This window comes from Falco rusticolus, chromosome 1, assembly GCF_015220075.1.
Source record: "Falco rusticolus isolate bFalRus1 chromosome 1, bFalRus1.pri, whole genome shotgun sequence".
Taxonomy (NCBI): Eukaryota; Metazoa; Chordata; class Aves; order Falconiformes; family Falconidae; genus Falco; species Falco rusticolus.
Genome location: NC_051187.1, coordinates 19,284,152 through 19,303,464, shown reverse-complemented (window position 1 = coordinate 19,303,464; position 19,313 = coordinate 19,284,152). Strand labels below are relative to the sequence as shown.

The 19,313-nt window shown below is 41.2% G+C and overlaps 1 protein-coding gene across 2 annotated transcripts in view; it reads left to right on the top strand.

Moving 5' to 3' along the window:
* The first annotated feature begins 7,859 nt into the window (after nucleotides 1-7,859).
* Nucleotides 7,860-19,313, top strand: part of TAOK1 (TAO kinase 1) — a 57,943-nt gene continuing 46,489 nt past the window's right edge. Inside the window, exon 1 of one of the 2 annotated variants that reach the window (XM_037373189.1) lies at nucleotides 7,860-8,068. The gene's annotated coding sequence lies outside the window, so the exon portion shown is untranslated. The remainder of the gene's footprint in view (nucleotides 8,069-19,313) is intronic. The other variant, XM_037373209.1, reaches the window with a different exon arrangement.

Here is a 19,313-nt window from a genome sequence, read left to right as displayed (position 1 = left end):
TCTCAAGCTGTGTCCCGGTGGCAGTGCAACATGTTTCTTCCCTAGTTCTGGCTTGCAGTTGTCACCAGCATTAGCTCCTCCCAGTTCCCACTTCCTTGTAACCCAATCTGAATAAAGATCATGGGATTTGAATGTGCCTTGCTTTGCTGCTGCTCTGAATGTTTGGGTTGTCCCTGTGTTCTTCGTAAAGTGTACACGGTGATCTTGGCTTTCTGGCTTTGCCTGTCCCAAAGAGCAGTTGACAGTTGTTAAAATCAGTTCTGGGCCAGCCGTGATTCGATGCGATTAAACTGTGTTAAATGTGTTCCAGAACTGTTTCTTGGCCTAGATAGCAAACTAGTTAAAGTTTGCTTTTGAAATCTATTTATGTATGATTTGGCCCTGTACCCCTAGGTAAGCTGTCTGCCTCTTCAAGGGTCAAATGGAGCACAGGATCTATGCACAGCACATGGTCTTCTGCCTTTAAATCCACTGCCCTCCCACATCTTGAGCTTTTTTATTACTCTCTGCACATCGAAGTCTTGTCTTGAGAGTTATGTACTGGACTAACTGGAGTAATGTGGTTTCACCACCATAAAGACTAACTGTGTTGCAGTGATATGATTTTCCCTGGCATCAGCTGAGCTGCTACAAACTCCACTTTATACTTGTTCACTACATACCAGTATGCAGGCAGGCTCCTAGTTTGAGGTTTTTATGGAGGTTTGCCACTTTAATTAAAAAAGAGGGCAACCTAGGCCTTGACGAAATTTCATGCTGGCTTCTAGAAGTGCGTATCAAAGTTGGGAAGGAAATAATGATACGTTTCAGAGGCAGTGCCTCGCTAAGAATGCCAAGCTCCATTTTTATTATAGGTTAATTGCCATATAGGCAAACCCTGAACTCTTACCTGGGTTTTTGGCATAATTTTCCTTCTTCCCTTTCCACGCAAAACCCCCTCTAACCCATGCTTTGAAGTATTTAAAACTAGGTTAGTCTCTGGCTGGGGGTGTGTGGTAGAACCTCCTGTTAATTCTTGCTGGGACCTGCCCGTTTTGCAGCAAGAATGCAGGCGAACCCATCTGAATGCTGATCATCTGTCCTTCGCGGAGGATGGAATATTAGTTTTTCCTTCATTTGACACAATACATGGGCAAAGGAATCCTAGAGCATCTCCATTCCAAAAGCCACTTCAGGTGCCCAGAGCCATACAAGGAGTGCGTGCCAGTGGAGAGGGCTTCCTAAGGATGCTTGGTCTGAATTTAGTTGATTGTATGACAGTCACTGGAGATATTTCCTTCTCCCGGTCTCAGAAGATGTTGTTGTGAGCTGCTAGCTCAGAAGTTGACCACATTCTTGCCAGATCAGCCTACACAGAAGTCCTGAACTGACCAGAGTCTTCAGAATTTCAGTCTGTTGCTGACTGGGAAGGCAGAGCGCAGGGCTGCAAACACTAAGATAACCTGTACTTAAGAAGAGGTCAATATGCATGCTTTTTATCCAAAATAAAATGTTACGGAAGAAGCAAGTTCCCATCATCACCATTAGCTTTGATTTTGTTGCAATACTGATGTTTTAAATCTGTTTGCAAAAGCAAGACTGGGCAAAAGATTTGTTCCTGATTTGACAATAACAAGCAGAGTGCTTTGGATACTAGACTAACATGAAAATAGTTTACTTATAAAGAATGTGATTTACCTTCACTAGCTCATAATTTGTCACAAAAACATAAAGAACTTTTACATAATTATTTGCTGGTTCATTGAAAAAGATTTGCTGTGCCATTTTTGATGGACGCTATTTTTTAAAGTATTTCGGAAAAGTCCCTACATTTTCCAAAACATTTTAGTGGTAGGTGCTTTTTGTTAAAATCACCCTATGTCTTGGATATATGAATTCGCACATTATTTTAAGTATCTTATATTTTCCCCTATGGCAGGAAATGGTAATTGTGGGCGACTGTGCAGGCAGGCCATCACGCAGGGCTCTGGAGTCTTTCCACAGTGGCTGGTCCAGCCCTGGGATGTACAATCATTGTTTGAATAGTCTTCCTATTGTGCTCTCTGGTATTGAAAATTAATTACTGTAGTGACTATAAATTGGTATAATCACTATACTTCTTGTAGGTATTACAAATATTTTTATGTTTAAATAGAAACAGTGATCATTAATATTAATATGATGAGAAATGAAATACTAATACACAAATAGAAATTTAAGTAAGCTATAACACAGAAAGGTTATCTTACACATGTGATGTTTTTATACCTTTCTCTGAGTTGGCAGAATAATAATAGTAATTTTGAGTTCTGAATTTCATCCATAAATGTCAAGGTATTTTAAAAGGATGATGAATGCGTATTTATTTTTCACATTTATAAAGCAGGGATACTGAAGTACAGGTGGAAGAGTAAGTGATTTGCCCAGCATAGCTGGTGACAGAGGTAGAAAACTTTGTCTCCTCGGTCCCCAATTAACATCTGACCAGCAGGACTGCAGTGCTTTCTAGGTTGTAAAGTAGAAGCAGAAGTGTATGCAATACTGCACTGTCTGTGGGATGCGGTGGAGCAGCACAGACCTCAAAGTTCAGGAGCAGCACTGTCCCAGATCTCTTCCCGAAAGTCGCGCTGGCCTAGTGATAATGCAGGCAATTGGGTTTTTTTTCTTATCATAATGGCAATTTGATGCCGTTCATGAACGAGCTGGCTAGATCTTGAAGTTTGTAATATGTTACTGTGATGTGATTTGTTGCTGATTTTTATTTTCATTTTTAAATAAATCTGAGAGAGGCCTTTAATGTATTGTAGATCAGTCACTGAACTTGATGAACAGCAATCTAAATTTTTCATTTTGGGAATCAGTCACATGCAGGGATAACTGGGGACTGCTCACCTAAGTAAAAAAATATTCTTGAGCATATATAATTGCAAGACTTGGGGATTGTCTGGACATCTTTATGGAGATCTGTGGAGGCAGAGTGCATTGTTTTATCTTGTTTGTGCAGTCCCTACTGCAGCTGAATCTCACATCTTCTTAAGGGTCTAGTTATTGTGTAATGCAAATGCATACTGCTGTTTTCTTTAAAAAGCTGAAAGTGTTCTCACCTGATGCACTAGGAAGGAAGAAGGGCTTTGAGCCTCTGTAACCTGTCAGGAATCTGTAAGCATTGCCAAGCGAGCCATTGCTTGGCTCATCACAAGTAACTTTCATCTGTTCTAGATTCTACTTTGTCTCTGCAGAGAGGTTTATAGTGTTGGTATTCATTTAAAGCGTATCTATGTAGTAAAATTGCTGGGGCTTACCGGGAAATAATAAAACTAAGGATTTTGTTGCTTCAGTCTTCTTATTTTTAAACTGAATAATCCAAAAAGCATAAAAATCCTGAAATTTGAGAACCTTTGTGGAAGTGCTAAATATTTTGGGACCTTGGTTTTCTGAGGGGTTTTTGTTCCATGTTGCCGCAGCCATGGAGTATGAAATTTAGCAAGTTTTCTTCGAGATCTGCTTTTAGCTTTGGAACTAACACTACCAGTGCTGGTTTGAAATACTTCATACCTGTTTTTCATGTGCATTGCAAAATCTACCTACCTATTTACATAGGTGTTGGGGAAATAAGGATGATACGGACTAGCATGAGTGGTATGGAGCAGCATGAGTGGAAGGAGAGTATGGTGTGAGTTGTGATTCTACTTGTCTGCTTATTTTCTGGTTTGGAGGCATCGAGCACCTGCTGATTTAGGGGTTTTCTGTGTGTGATTTCATGCCTGTGATTAGCATTTCTAATGACATGACACATACAGTCTCACCACTAAAATACGTTCTGTAAATATGTAAACAGAAAATTACAGAGATGGTCATTGTCCGTCTGTCCTGACTAGTCTCCAGAGTTAACCCAACAGGATTCAGCATGCTTCATTGGGCCCATCTGATATAACAGATCTCAGACTTCAAACCTATGAGTAAAATTCCTTCTCTGAGTGGAGTTACCACCTCCTTATGATGCTTCCTTAATGGCAGTTGCTTGTCTCATTTTCTTTCTTTTAATCACTGAGGCAGGAGATTGAGACACGTAGATAGTGTGTTCCAGTGTCTTAGCATTTCACTGTTCAAAGTCTTAAAGACAAACTCTTTAGTAAACTTCAGCTGCTTCACAGAAATCTGTAATTGCATTTTATCTGAAATCACCCATTTGTAATGCCAGAATTTCTCAGAGTGGATGATGAATAGTAATACAGGACCTGTAAATTCTGGGGAGGTGGGAGAGATCCTGTACAATGGCATCTGTTAAAATTTTTTTCTGGACAAAATCTGAGAACGATACCTGGTTAGTTGATGTTATTGCTGGGGCATTGTCCCTAAGTTAATAGCAAGGCTATGTTTTATTTTCTGCGTTGAGAAATTATTAGTATTCTGTCTGAGTTGAGCAGGCTGCTAATACCAGTTAGCTTGTGCATGAGGTGGAGATGGCAGTTGCCTAAATTTCGTATTTAATTACCAAAAAAATCACAGCAAAGAGCTATTGAATGATGTGTCACCATTCTGCTGTTCGGGAACTATCAGTGGAACCATGTGACCACTGGGTATTTAGTATCTTCTCCTTCTGTAATTCTCCTTTTTTTTTTCTTTGCTGTTTTTTGTTGCTGTTTAAGTCTTAAATTGTTAGGAGCAAGGAAAATGGTTGTGTACCATCTAGTTCAGTGTCTTGAATCTCCAAGAAGCATGCTGGAGATATATTTCCAAGATTTTGTAGGTATTTCTCACTTAAAACCTGTTGTTTCTGAGCTTGCCAGTCATGTTAATGTGTTGAGTTCAGGTATTACATTAAAGATAAATCTCCCTGTGACATGGAGCAGTCAGTGCACGTGTTCTAGCATGGGCATCTCCTGAGTTTTAATAAATACAGACAAGGTTATCACTGCAAGAGGTGTGGTTTTTTTTCCCTCTGCAGGTGCTACCTTCTGCATGCATACACATCTAGCAGTTCCTCTGTCTCTGGTGTAGCATGCGTACTTGCTCTGCAGGAAAGATGCTTCTTAGAATCCTTAACTCATACGGAAGAAATAACTTTATAAAGCCTTTAAGTAAGAGCAGTTTCCAATTTACAGTGATTTAAACATGCTGTGCTTTGCTTTTTTTCATCGTGGTAAAAGCCACTTGCCTGTTTAACTCGAAACCTGTAATAAAACAGGCATAAACAAGCATAAAACAATGTAGCATGCAAGGTACGTTCTATAGGTGAACAGTAACTAACCACCTCTTAACTTGGTTCTGCCTGGCCTGGAAAGCATGGAGGCTGTTGCCTTTCCCATTTGGGTGGGCTGCTTTCATGGGCCAGGGGGTCTGCAGGGAATAACCCTTTACCCCTGGACACACTGAAGTTTTGAATTGTCCAGAAGGGAAGAAAGAGCAAGCAGCGGAGCGTTGTTCCAAGCTGTTTGAGGGAGAGCTGCTTCCCTCCTGTTTGGGTTTTGCTTTTTTTGTAGGTGTGATGTCATCATTCTGCGAGGTCTGCGCCGCTGCGTCCTCCAGGAAAACAAAATAGAGGGACGAGACCTGAATGTCAAATACAAAAAACAAGCGGATCTGATTCTTCCTCTCCTCCCTCCCCTTTTTTCTTTGAAAGGAGCTTTCAAGCTGACTTTATACAACAGGAATTAGCTTTGTAGAAAAAAGGGAGCAGAAGCACAGTTCCTTCTTTTCAGTTCTTACTATCAAGTTCTCAAAAATAACTTCTGCCTGCCTGGCTGGCAGATGTGATGTATATTACGTGCTAGATGCAAATATACGGGCATTTTATAAATACCTAAGTCCTGCTTGCTTCAGGGATCTTTTCCCTTTTAATGTAACCTTTCTCTGTTTTTACTGTTTTGGAGATCCCTAAATAAGCACTGCACAGAGACTCCTTGTCATGTTTGTGCTGGTTTCTACCAGGGAACTGTCCCATACACTTGAGATGTTTATACAGATATCATGGTAGTACTAACAGCGGCCTTCCACCAAGATTGCTGTTGGGCTGTGGCCAGGGTCAGGGGAGCAGCCAAAACCAACTGCAGAGCTGATAGAACCAGGCTCATTTTTGTTCAGGCCTGTGAAATTTAACATAAGAGCGTATCCGAGTTCTTCCTTCTTTACGGGAGCCCTTTTGTGGCCTAGCAGCAGCTGGCTTTCATGTGGCTTGTTAGCTATCCTGAGCAGCGCGCTTCGTTTAAATGTGGATAGGGTTTTTTTCTTTTTTCAGGCTGGAGCTCTGGATACTCCCTCATTCAACATGACTTTGCAAAATAATCTGCAGAGAGGCATTTTCAGGTGTTGGGAGGCTGTCGGCTCCGAGTTTGGTTGTGAGAGGACAGGCTGGTGGTCTCTGAGAAGCTGTCCAGATGTAGTAAGAACTCTGGGCAGTGAGCAACACTGGTGCTGATATTCTTTGCCCCGTTGTGTTCAGGAACCTTAATTACTTCTTGGTTGCTCTTTATAGCTTGTGTACAAAAAGTAAATACTGTTTTCTGGCATGGCGTGTTGAGTTCTCAGTAGCTCCCTGTCCAGCTGGGCGGCATGGGTGATCTGCATGCATGATGAAGGAGCAGTTCTCACTGTTTGCTGGTTGGTTGTTAGGGGTGTATCTGCCCAAGGTATCAGGAGGTTGTCCTACTTTCCCAGCTCAAAAATCCAGGATCCTTAGAATTTGTAAAATGGACACCTGACTTTCCCTTTGTTTATTAGCCAACAAGAGCAGTCAGCAAATAGATCTTTTAATAAAGGAAATGTTGCTTGAAACTTTACTGGTTTTTTTCCCCTCTTATTTGTCTGTTCCTACTGACAAACAAAAGGCATAATCCGTTATTCCAAACTGCTGAAAAAGAGGCTTCAAATTGCCAGGTATGAAATTATGCTGCTTGTTCAGTTACCAGTAGGAAACGGCATGTGAGATGTTTCAAAACCTACAAAGGAGAAAGTTCTTTGTACGTGTGAATTTAGTATTCACAAAAGGTGTCAGATTGACAGCCTTGGAGATTGTGGAGATGGGAATTTTATTTGTCCCTAGAGTAGGTGCAGTGCAGACTGCAATAGTGCAGAAATTTCCTGTATTACTCTACTGTTACACCCTACTAGTGCCCTTCACAGGCAGACTCTAGGGGTGAGGAGCTCCTGCTTTCCCTGTGCCCCTTCCAATAGTTGCCTGCCAAAAGGATGTGAGGGTGTTTTTTTTCTCCTGTTATGATGTGGGTGCTTGTCTCCTGCAATCTAAACAGACGTGAAAGGGATTTGATAACATCTACCTCTAAACAGCCACTGGAGCAGAGACAGCCTTCAGCCCCCATGCTCTCTGGTTGTGTGCAGGCTGGGAGTCTCGAGGTGAAAGATGTTGGCGGTTATGATTCTGTTATTCACAGACTTAGCCATTCTTCTGCAAAGGTTTAACGCTGTCTTGTGGTAAATGTAAGTTATATTGAGATTCAAGATTATAAAATCAGGTAAATTAATATTTCTCCTTATTTTAATAGACTGGGCACTGGGTGAAACTTGAAAAAGAAACACTGACCCCATGTAGTTAATAGTTGGCGTAAGAAATGGGATGTCAGACCTTTCTGTTCTTGCTGTGAACTTGTGTGGTCTCAGACAAGTCAACTTTTAGTCACATAGTTTACATGTTTGTAAGGTAAGACTGTTTACTGCAACTCTGCTAAGTACTCAGCAAATATCATGTGCTTTTTAAGCCTTGGTAATGAAAGTATAGGTCAGATGTGACATTGTGAGTTTTGGCAGTTGAATAATATCCTTTTAGGAGAAAGAGTGAAAATAGGGGGTGGGGGCCAGGGAGAGGTGGGGGAGATGGAGCGACCCATAGTCACCAGAGCTCTGGTCTTTCCACACTCTTCCAGATCCAGTATAAGGCCTGAGAAATGCCAAAGAACCTGTGAATGGAGACATCATAGGTGTGGTCTTCTCCATCCTGTTGAGCTGACACAGTTGGCCCATGTCAGTCATGCAGAGCAGTCATCCTCTCTCTGCAGGCTGTGAAACCATCGCTCTGAGCTGCAATCTGCTTTCCTCAAACTGTACGGACAATACACTTGAATGCCACAGACTGGTAATATTTCAGCTTCAGAATGAATGGTCTTTATTCCAGACAGATGATTTTATTTTACTTTTCACCAGCAATTAAATACCATCAGCCCTGGTACAAACCATCACTTCCATCCCAAAAGGAACAGCTCTTTGTTAAAGCTTCTGCTGTTCACCAGGACAAAATTTCTAGTACAGTTTCTCAGTATAAAGTATCTGTGGCATGATGAAATCTAAAGATGTGTAGCTGTCATTAAGCTGAATTTTAGGTAACAACTGATTGTCTTCTCATGTGCTCTTTTACTTTTTAAATTCCATGAGTTTTCTTAAATTTTAAGTGAAAAGTGATGCAAATTTTTCTGCCTCAGAGTTAAGGTCTAGTTCACTGCAGCCATAGCTGTGTATAAGGTAGATGCTTCAATACTGTAAGGAGGAGGATTATTTTAGGGGAAACTGGACAGATATGGTGGCAGTATTGAAATTCTAATGCAGCCAATTTGTTTTGTCTAAAAATGCTTGATAAACTCTCCAGGGAAATAGGAGGATGTCTGGGCGGCATCATGTAAGAAAAGTGCAGTGTTTTGTGCAAGTTATCCATTTACTAAAATGAAAATGGAGAAAGAATACCAAGCCCTGTTTTTGGGAAAAAAAAACCCCAACAACCCAACACCAAAACAAACCAGCAGGTGATTTATTTTTGAAAATTTCTAATGTCCCACTGGCAAGGTCTGTTCGATTGCTCTCTTGGGGCTGTTTTTGTGACTGTCCTTGTCCCCTGGCACTGCGCTACTTCCTTATCTTGATAGAGCCAGACCCCTATGTCGCATACTTGCAACCATTTTAAGGAAGCCCTTTAGACCCATACAGCTTGATCCTGCTCTGGCTGTGCCATGTGGTTGTTGCTCTGGGTAGTAACTTCTATCATCTCCAGTTACCAGCCTCTGAGTAGCATGGCTTAGCTTCGACCAAATCACTGATAGCCTTCGGGTCACAGGCTCCTCAGAACAGCCTCTGCTGCCATCCAGCAAGGTGCAGGCTAAGACAAAGGCCTTAGAGCTCAATCCCTGCCAGCAGTGAATGCTTAAGGAGAAGTGTAAGATTATTTTAATTGGCTTTTTCTTTGCAATGCTGTGCCTTTCCTGTGTCTCTCAAAGATCAGATCAGTGTTGGAAAAGTCACCTGTTGGCAGCTCCCTGCCTCAGCTCATGTGAAAGCTGTGGCCAGAGTCCTTGAAAAAAGCAGGACAACCTTGTTTTCAGAAAACCCAAGTGTGAAAGCAGGTTCTACCATATCTCAATTAACCTTTTATTTAAAGGCACAGAAAATAGTTTTGTCCATCGACTGAAGCAATCAAATTATTGTTCACCTCAACTAAAGGGTAGGAGGGGAAATGGTTGCTGATTGTTTCTTTTTCATTCATTTGCTTTTGTGAATGATTGCTGAGAACAGCTGGATTAAGCAGCTTTGTGTGTGAGCACACAAAGAACTTGTGAAATATAAAGGTGTTTGGATCTGCTATTGGAGTAGAGCAACTTCCGATTACAGTTTTATGTCCAATTTAGGATAGATGTGTTCCTACTTGAGCTGAATTGCCTTTTCAGCCTTAAAATTCTTTAGTGCTTATTAGGTACATTCAAGCGATTTAAGCACTTTCCTCCTCTCTTCAGGCCAGAAGAAAGTGCTGTATTTCTTGCCTGGGAGCTGGAGAAGTGGTGTACAGGAGAAAAAACTTCTTAAATACTCCCAGTAAGAGTCAGCCTGGGTAGAATGGACCTTGGGCATTAAAACCTGCTTTGTGGCCCTGGTTTCTGAATTGTTGTTCCAAGTATTTGCTTCAGGTGCAGATGCTGACCTACCTCTTTCATCCCTTGTATTCAGGACAATTAGCAATACTGCCAAAACCAGAAAAGAGCCAGATAATTTTTTTAGAGCAGGTTTTTGGAGAAAAGATGTAGTCATTTACCTTCTGTGTGTGCAGAATGATGTATCTACTTAACCTGTCTTTCTAGTGGAGAGGCAGGCAAGCAGCAGGATGCCTAAGTCTGTGATTTGATGGACCTTTTAGTAAACCTTCTCTAAGGAGAGGTCTGCTGAATTTACTGGTTATGTTCTACTGCAGTGGATTCCACTTTTCACTTCTGATTGCAGTTGCTGTGCACTAGTGATTGCAGATGCTGTTGTTAGAGAAAACGTAGCACTTGAGCATTCCATGCATATAGGCAAGTAAAGGTTAATTTGTTTTATACAAGTTCCATCAAGATGGAGACTCTCTTTGTATTTGCAAAACACCTCCTAGAACAGGGGCTCATTCCTTGGTGGGACCTACTCTTACAGCGATTGTACAATGGTAGTAAGAGGGTAAACCAGCACTCTGCATTGCTGCGGCGTTTTGCAGCTCCTGGTGCTGAGCAGGCAGTTATCCTCAGAGAGCAGCTGAAGATGCTCCAGCCCTGGGCTATGGGAGATCAGAAGGACTTTTCCCTGCAAGAGAGAGGCTCCTCTTGTTTCCAGTTCCTAGACTGTTGGGAATCTCTGTCCTGTGTTCAGTGAATCATTCCTGGAGAGCACCCAGGCAGTGTGGAGGAGGAAAATGCCTGGTGTGAATGCAGAAGGTATAAAAGTCAGATGAGAGAGAAGAGATAAGAATACGCCAGGACAGAAGTATAGGGAAACTGGGGCTGCAGAGGGATCAGAGAGGAAGGAGCTACAGCGGATGGAGAAATGGAGCTGGAGGTTTTTAGGAGAGGTGACTTGGGAGCCTGGGAGATGGAAAGGGAGGCAGCGAGCAAAGATGGGTGGCAAGGGAGATGGCAGTCTGAATTCTGACACTTTCTAATTTTGGAGTGCTTGCCTTTGTAAACTTAATAATTTTGTTCTAATACACTAGATACAAAAATTACATTTTCTGTTCTGAGGAATTTGGTTACTATGGTAATGGGTATATAAGTACATAGGAGATAAGATGTCAGCAAACGGAACAGCTGTAATGTAGCACACTAACCTGTGACTGCCGGTGTTTGGGAGGCAGGCCGCTACAAATTTCTCCTGCTTCAGTCTCGTATCTCACTGCCGGGATGTCTGTTTCTGTGTGAAGGTGACGTCAGAGCCTCTACAATAAATCTTTCGGGTTTATGGAATTTCAGCAGACGTGCCCAAACTTTCTGGGTAAACAGACCACGTACCTCCCTTCTGTGCCAGGACAGGGAGGTCTATGTGTTCCCACCCAGCTGCTGGCAGTGCAGGACTGGTGCACTTGTGCTGACCAGCTGGACCGTGAGCATGTGGGATGGGAGCAGGCTGCTACTGCCTGCCCTCTGCTCTGGCACCCTCCTTCCCCCTTGCTCAGAGGCCAGGGCTGGCTGAGCCAAGGGTGGGTGACTTGTTCCCAGGTCACACCACCGGTTTCCCCCTGCTCGCTGTTTGTGCCCATCTAGATGTCTAGATGGGGTAGCGCAGCTGGTACCTATTTCATACGTCTTTGCCAGAAGCCATTGCTTTCATTACAGCAGCTTGGTGATGCCAGAGCAGTTTTGGGGAAGGTGATGGGGAGCAGGAGCATACTGGGGTCAGGCAGGAATGTGGGGCAGCCATCGGCATAGGTGTGGGAAGGATGATTGTTCGTGCATGCTTATCCCTTTGCTTCCCCCATCTGCAACAAGGATATGTTTTGTGTGCCCACCCATGCCTTCTGATTTAAAAACTACCTGTACAGTTTTTCCCGTGCTTGGGGACAGGTGGGTTCTTAGGGTGACTGTCCTCAGCAGGAGAGGGTTGCTGGAGAGTTGATGGAGCAAGACAGTGGCCAGGCTGGAGGAGCACTGCAAGTACAGTTCCCCTCATGTAGATGAATGTCAGTACAGCACAGGACACAGCATCATGCTGGAGGTTTCTTAAAGCCAAGGATGGTGTGTGATGGTTTAGGGACTGGTAACGGGAAGGTGAGTTAGTGCTGTTGAAGGAGGAAGTGTGGGCTGGAGGGAAACTGCTGATAGTTTTCAAAGAGCAGTCTTCAGACAGTTTTAAATGGCATTTTGGTCTTGATGGACACATGAAAGGACTGCTTTAATAAAATTTGCTGGAGCAAAGTTGAGAGGCATCATCAGTCCAGAGGGGAGGATGGGAGTCTCACTCAGCAGGACTGAATGAGATGGAGGATTTGCAATAATAGAGACATAAACAGGACAGGACAAAGTGCATGGTCATGCAGTAACAACGAATGTACAATAATATATTTATATAATATATGTAAAAATATATGAAATATAAAAATGTTGCTTTTCAGTTAGAAATGGAAAGATGCAAAAGACTCAAGTATAACCATTGGTACCATGGTGATGTTAAAATTTTAATGCTGGTGTGTCCAGGAATTAAGCAGATATGGAGAATTCTGGTCAGGGATGTTAAAAAACAGAAAAGTGCCTTAGTTTGGGACAGATGTGAGGAAGGGCTGTTAGGATGGTCTGGGAAATCTGTTCTTTCTCCTGCGTCATAAAGGGAGGCAAAACTGGCTTGCTTTTTTTTCAGCTAACAGGCTAAAGGGATGTGTGTTATGTTTCTGTACTTGTGCTTATCATTCAGTATTGAAAAGGGAAGAAAATTGTTTAAGCTTTAAGGACAGTGTGGGAAAAAGAAAGTCAGGAGTGACCAACCTAACAGAGCACACAGAAAGAGGCATTAACATTATGGCAAGAGTATTTGTAATCTGAAGAATAATAAATACAAACTGTAAATCAGTCTTAATAAGTTCTTAATCTTAAATTGGTTCCTAATCAAAATAGGAGTGGGGTTCTGGAGCAGCCATGTAATCAGAGTAGTGGCTTTGAGAAGTTCTCAGGAGTTGGTTATTATTTGATAATTGGATTCTATTATATAGTTGCCTACAGTAGCAGGAATAGGACTCAATAGGACCTTCAGTTCTATGATCTTAACTATCCAATTGAGACATGTTCTGTATCTGATCCACTCTATCTAAATTGTTTTGTATATTAATTAAAATAATCATTTTACCCATAAAAGCAGATAAAAATCATCAAATTAAAAGGGTATGCTTGTTATCTTAATACATACTGAAAGGTATTTTTTGTTCTAAGTGAAAGGCATAAAGAGAAGTAATCTAGACCTTGCAGAACCCACTAGAGAAGCATTTCTTCAAGTAGGTAAAATAGTGAAAAAGGTGTTTTTCGATTTGTTGTTTGCTTTTGGTTGTTTGACTCATCCATTTGCTGTGTTCTGTTTTAAAAAATCGTTCTTCTCAGTCATGTGGAGACAGGAAAAATAAATACTCAACTTAAGCTGGAGTAAAACTGGATGACAAATTGCCATGACTTTGAGGAATTCCAGCAGAAAAGGAGGAGCTCACGGGCTCTAGAAATGTGTGAAATAATTGCTCAGTAAAGGTACTCCATTTATGGGTACAGATAATCTGGTACAACAGATTTAACAGTTGTAGAGGGTTTTAAACTCTTTTGATGCTGAAGTATGTTTGAACCCCTTTTTGAACCTGTTTTCAGTTACAGACTTCCATAAGCAGCTGTATACCCTTGCGTACTGCTAACAACTTTTTGTGTGCTCTGTTAGGTTGGTCACTCCTAAAGAACAGAATAATCTTTCACTGGTGATCTGTTCTGAAATGGCATTTCTGCATTTGCCTGGTGAGGAAGGTCTGTCACATACATGCTCATTATTTCTGTGCAGCATTTCAATAAACCTTTTTTCTGTTTATGATGGTAGTCATATATTTTATAAACTTCTGTGTTAAACAAAATTGACCTTTTCCATAACAAGGTGTGTTTTGATGATGCTTGTTTGACCCTAGAACAATAGCAATATAAAAATTGTCATCCGGATTCTGACACATTGCCTGTCTGGTCCTATCTGCAGTTTCTAGCAGTTGATAACAACTGGATGCTTCAGAAGAGGTGCCAGGAGCATTCAGGGATACCTTAGCTAACCTATCTGTGTGGATGTTCTTACTCGTGTAAATGTCTAGTTTAAAAAGCAATGTTTATATCTCTTGGGTTCTGTACCCTGCAGTAATTTCTACAGGTTAATTTTGCTCTTTATAGCTTGATTGGTTGAATTCCTTCACTGTTATGCTGCTCTTAAATTTTCTGGACTCTCTCCTTGTTCTTGAAATCTGAGCACTTGACATGGCCTTCTTATATATGATTTTTAACTCTTACAGCTTTTCTCTTCAAGCTTAGTCTGTCATCTTGGACATTTACTATTTCCTATTTTTGAGACCTTTTTGTATTGTACTTTTACTTCATTGCTAGATGTGAGTGAAGAATAATAGCTAGGAGCAGACCATGGTAGAGACTACCTTAATGTATTGTCAGAAATTCTATCTTACTTTCCTAATTGATTCTTTGTGGTTGTTTGTTTTTTTTTGTTTTGGCTTAAAAAGTGTGACATTGTCTTTGCATGATTTTCCAGTTATTTTCTTTGAGCTGTCTGCATAAGGCTCAGCTCCTGAGTTTAGTTGAAGACTAGGTATGTGCTTGACGGTTCTTTACTTTTTGACATTTCACCTCCTGCCTTGTTGCTCATTCATGTCATTTTTTAAGGTTGCTGGCTACTTTCTGGTACTGCCAACTGCCCTAAATAAAACTTGTCGTGTGCCTTGCCCTCCTGTTCCAGATCTTAAATGCAAATACTATGCAGGATCTGCACAGTATCTGTGGTCACACTAGTGGCAAGGGTCTTTTCCCTTGCCCAAAATGTGTAATTATATACCTGACCTCTTGCTTTTTTCAGTTTTGTATCAGTTCAGAGGTAATGCTTCTGTTCTCCACCTATGACTAATTAATACTCACCATAATTTTGTATCAAGACTTTGCCCACTTCTTTTTGAATATTCTTTTGAGTTGTTCTGTTATCTTAATGACATATAGTCTAGTGCATAAATGTTTGGCTTATTAGTTCATAGTGTATCACGGTCACCAAGTGATTAGCATGCTACTTCCACTAATTATTAGTTCAGTTGATTCTTCTGTTCAGTTTGGTTGCAGCTATTGTGGAGAGCGTCTCTGGATCGGCGGCTGTTGGAAGGGGACAGCAGTTGTGACAAAAGTATACGTCACTCTGGAGCTTCATCAGACTTTTAGGGCAGCTCCATAGGTCAGTAATGTTTAATTTACAAGTTTATTGAAGGACCAGCTTTCTTCATGCGTGGTCTGTGGCAGCACCATACCTTATACATAGTCATCTTTGTGCGGATAATTTACCATCTTTCCCTGTACCCTCATTCTCCTGTGTGGCTTTTTTGCAGCCCAGTAGTGGATCAGGCTGGGCAACCATCTGAGGCTTCTCGCTGTCACAGTTTGGTCTTTTAAGACTATTCCCACAGAGTCTTCCAGTTTTCTCCTGGATTTTTTCTGGTTTTATTTGACTTTATTTTCTACTTTAGGTCCTTCCTACAGGCTTCAGTTTCACCAGGTTCATACCGCTCAAATAAGAGTGACCTGTGGGCTGGGGTGGTTGGACATAGCCTCTGGCTGGGTGGGCATCCATCCCAGCGTTCTTCTGCACTCCAGTGAATTTAATTGCAAATCCAATTTAAACATTTTCTTTTGGTTTTGTTTTGTTTTGTTTTTTTTACTTACTGGTCAGAAAGACTTTGAATTACTTCCTTGCAGGCCTCCTTTCTAAAACTGTGTGTGATACTGCTACTTTTTAATTACTTCTTTTCTCAAGGGTAATTATCTATATTGTAAGCTTTAGTAGCTTATTTCTGAGTTGTTATGCTGAATCCAAAATCACTAATTTCCTTATGTTTACTGTATTTATTGTTCTGGGGCAAAATTGCTTAGGGGTCAAGAAAAGGTTTCCTTAAATTCAAGTCCCATTAGGATATCTGACTGATTTTTTTAATTTTTTTTTTTTTATGCGCAGTTGGAGTTTCCCCAATACTTTTGCCTCTAGACTTAGTTGACTCTCATCAGCTGGCCACTTGCTAACCTCTTCCTGGCCAGTGTGCTGCCAGGACAGCATCACCTGCACTAGAAACGTTACAATGTACACTGTTCCATCCAAGAGATGGGCCCACAGAAGGTTGTCTGTAGGTGATACAGCCACAGAATGTGTATTAATGTGATGCTTTACATAGCAAAGGAGAAGAGTTAGCAATGACCGTGAACTTAATGAATTGCAAAAGAAGGGGGACAGAAGATTTCATTTTTTCCAGTTGCCTTCCTCATAGCTTTGCTAGCCTAAGGAATTACTAAATTTAGAGCTGACCTTCTTAATAAATGTACCAGAACTATCGCAAGCAAAGACATTCAGGAGATGTTAGTGTTGAATATGTCAGGGTATGGTTAGCACTTTTTGAACTTTCATGACATCGGTCTTGAAGAAATGAATGCTAGCTATTGCTATTCTTAGTTAATCTGTAGGACTAACTTTTGATCCCATGGCATGTTTTGTTTTAAATAGGAGAGAAAATACAGGCTGATTTTTGGCATTGTTTCTTTCAACTGTACCAGTAATGTCTTTTATTTGTGTTATTTAAGTGGTAGAGTCAGTGGTAGATTTGGTGTTTCTTGGGTGCGTGATGTTGCAAAAATTGCCCATTGAGAAAACTAGTATTTTCAGGAGTACTAGTAGTGTTAGGTATATTTGTGTCTGTTTATAACTGGCATGTGTAACTTGTCAAAATAATTTAGTTTGTTCAGCATATCTGTTTCACAAGCTTTTACCCAATTTCATCTACTGAGAAAACTTGAAAGACTGTCGAAATAATCAGAAATATAGAAAACTCTTTCCATTTTGTTTTAAATGGAAAGCGCAGGACAATTGTTGCACTGTTGGCTTTACTGCTGGTGTGGATCATCCTAACAAATATTTATACCCAGCCCCACCCAGAAACACAGATCCTGGGTTTGTTAATGGAGGTTTGGGAAACTTAGCTTTCTAACCCTTTTGCTAGTGACATTCCTGGAAGGTAAACATCCAAGCTCAGCGGGATCAGAAAGTGTGCTGGGGTAAGTAATTCAGGGAGTTGATGATGGACATTTTAGTGTCAGAATCTTGAGAGGAAATCAAAGCAAGTCACAGAGTCTACAAGTGCATGATGTATAAGAGGAATGCGAGCAGTACTCAAAAGTGTCTTCCTGAGGCTATTCTGTGAAGAAGTATAATACAACAAAAAAACCCCAACACAGGTAGAGAATCAAGAAAGAAAGAAAAAAAATCTGCAAAGAGTTTTTTCCAGGATAGAACCATTCCTCAGAAACATTTTTAAAAGAAATTGAAAAAGGAATCTTACTGGAATGGTAGGCTTGCTTGTTGTCAGATGAAGAATTTACTGTGTTGGGGAAGAAAAGCCTGTTTGAATGTAAGTGCTCACACAGACAAAAAGCTGCCAGAATTCACCATAATATCCAGGTGTGGATTCATCTTATCCTTATAATCTATTCCTTCTAGAAATACATGGATGAGGGAGTATGCATGATATAGACGGGACAGCATTTGATGACCATTCTTTGCTTCACACTTCTGTGGAGGATCTCTGTTCATTTGCTGTGAGCAGTGCGGTTGTTACACATGTATATGCAGGGTCGTAGACCACATGAATTGCTCCTTACTGCCATAACACAAGTTATGCAAGTGTCCAGCATGGCTGTAACGTCTCACCTGCTTCAGGCTTTGGCAGCAGAAGCGGCTCCTGACTTGAAAACAGGGCAGTCTTGTCTTTTTCCCTGGGGACTGGCAGAAAGCAGAGGAGCATCTTGCATACATAAGCTTGAGACTGAAATGCAATATAGAAAAGAGCAGTGTCTTGGTGGGGCTTTCCGTGGTCCGCAGCTACCTTCCACAGTCCAGTTTTCTCAACCCATTCCAGGTGTCTTTTGTTCTGCTTGTCGTTGGCACTATTTCAGGGTCATTCTTTTTTTTTTAACCAGTTTTGTGACAGCATTTTGGATTTTTTTCTGAATATTAAACATTTTTCTAACAATCTCTTGTAAAATGCCATTCACCTGCACCTCTGTGGTTTTTTTTTAATGGCAGATAGTCCTAGTGGAGCCAGTGTAGAGAACAAATGTACCAAAAAGAATGATTTTAAGATAGTTAAGAAAAAAGCAATTTATTCTTTAAATTCATTACTTAGCATTTTATGGTCTGAGCTGCAGCTTCCCACTAAGTGGTAAAAGAAAGTTAGTAGGATTCAGAGGGCGATGTTCCTGAGTGCCTCTTGCTCCTTTTGCAGGGCATGGGAGAAGCTAATGCCACTTGCTGTATCTCCAGGTTTTTCTTGTTTCATTTCTGGGTTATATCTTTTTTTTTTTCTTCCTTAATTGCCACTCTAGGAAGGTTTCCAAATTGCAGAACTAGGAGGAGAAAAAGTAACATGTTGTTAGCTTGGTGGGAGAGGCTTACCCAAGTACGTAAGTAGTCTGTGGTATGTGGTTTCACATGCATCAAGTGACTAAAATTGCTGTTTCAAGAGGCTTGGAGATGCTGATAGACTTTCCATTGTGATAGTCACCTAGAATACAACTGTCTTCATGTACCATCTGCTGTGGTGTAATTGAACGTGGACAGGAAGCTGGTTTTTAGCTGTTCAAGGAAACTGCCACCTTCTGCTGTGAGCAGAGAGTAACTCGTCCTCCATGTGTGCAGTGCATGTTAAGGCACTTGAGAGTTGCTCTGCTTTTGTCAGAACAGGAAAAAAAAAGAGTCGATGGGGTGGACCAGAGCCTACGTTAAAAGAGGTTTTAAGGAACATCCACAGCACTTGGTGGGTTGCCAGGGCATTTTTATTTTTTTTTAAATTGGAAAGCAATAAAAAATGATGGTATATAGTTTTGAGAAGTCTGCTGGAAGGAAAAATTGGGTGCAGTGATCAAGAATGAAGAACGCGTCCCTGTGTTTGCTGAGATGTGCAGAGGGAGGAATGGAATGTGATCCCGAGTCTGGCAGTATTGCACTGGCTGCAGAGCCCCTGAACTACAGATAAGCCAACAGGACTTCTTCTGTCAGTGCCCTTATAGAAAGGACCCACCACGCAGGCTTGGCTCACCTTTGGCTTTTGGTGTACAGCAAATAAAGTGATGGGACATATAGTAGGTAATTTCTGTCTGCTCTATATCTTTCCAGGTAAGGTAATTCCATGCATAGAATTCATCATGCTAAAATTTTAAAGACTGCTTTATACACAGATTTCAAAATGAGTTAAGGGGGTAGCATCATTCCTAAAGTCACATATATCAGCACTGCCTGATACGATGAGTATTCATTTTTTCTGATGCTGGGACTTCATAATCTTTTCT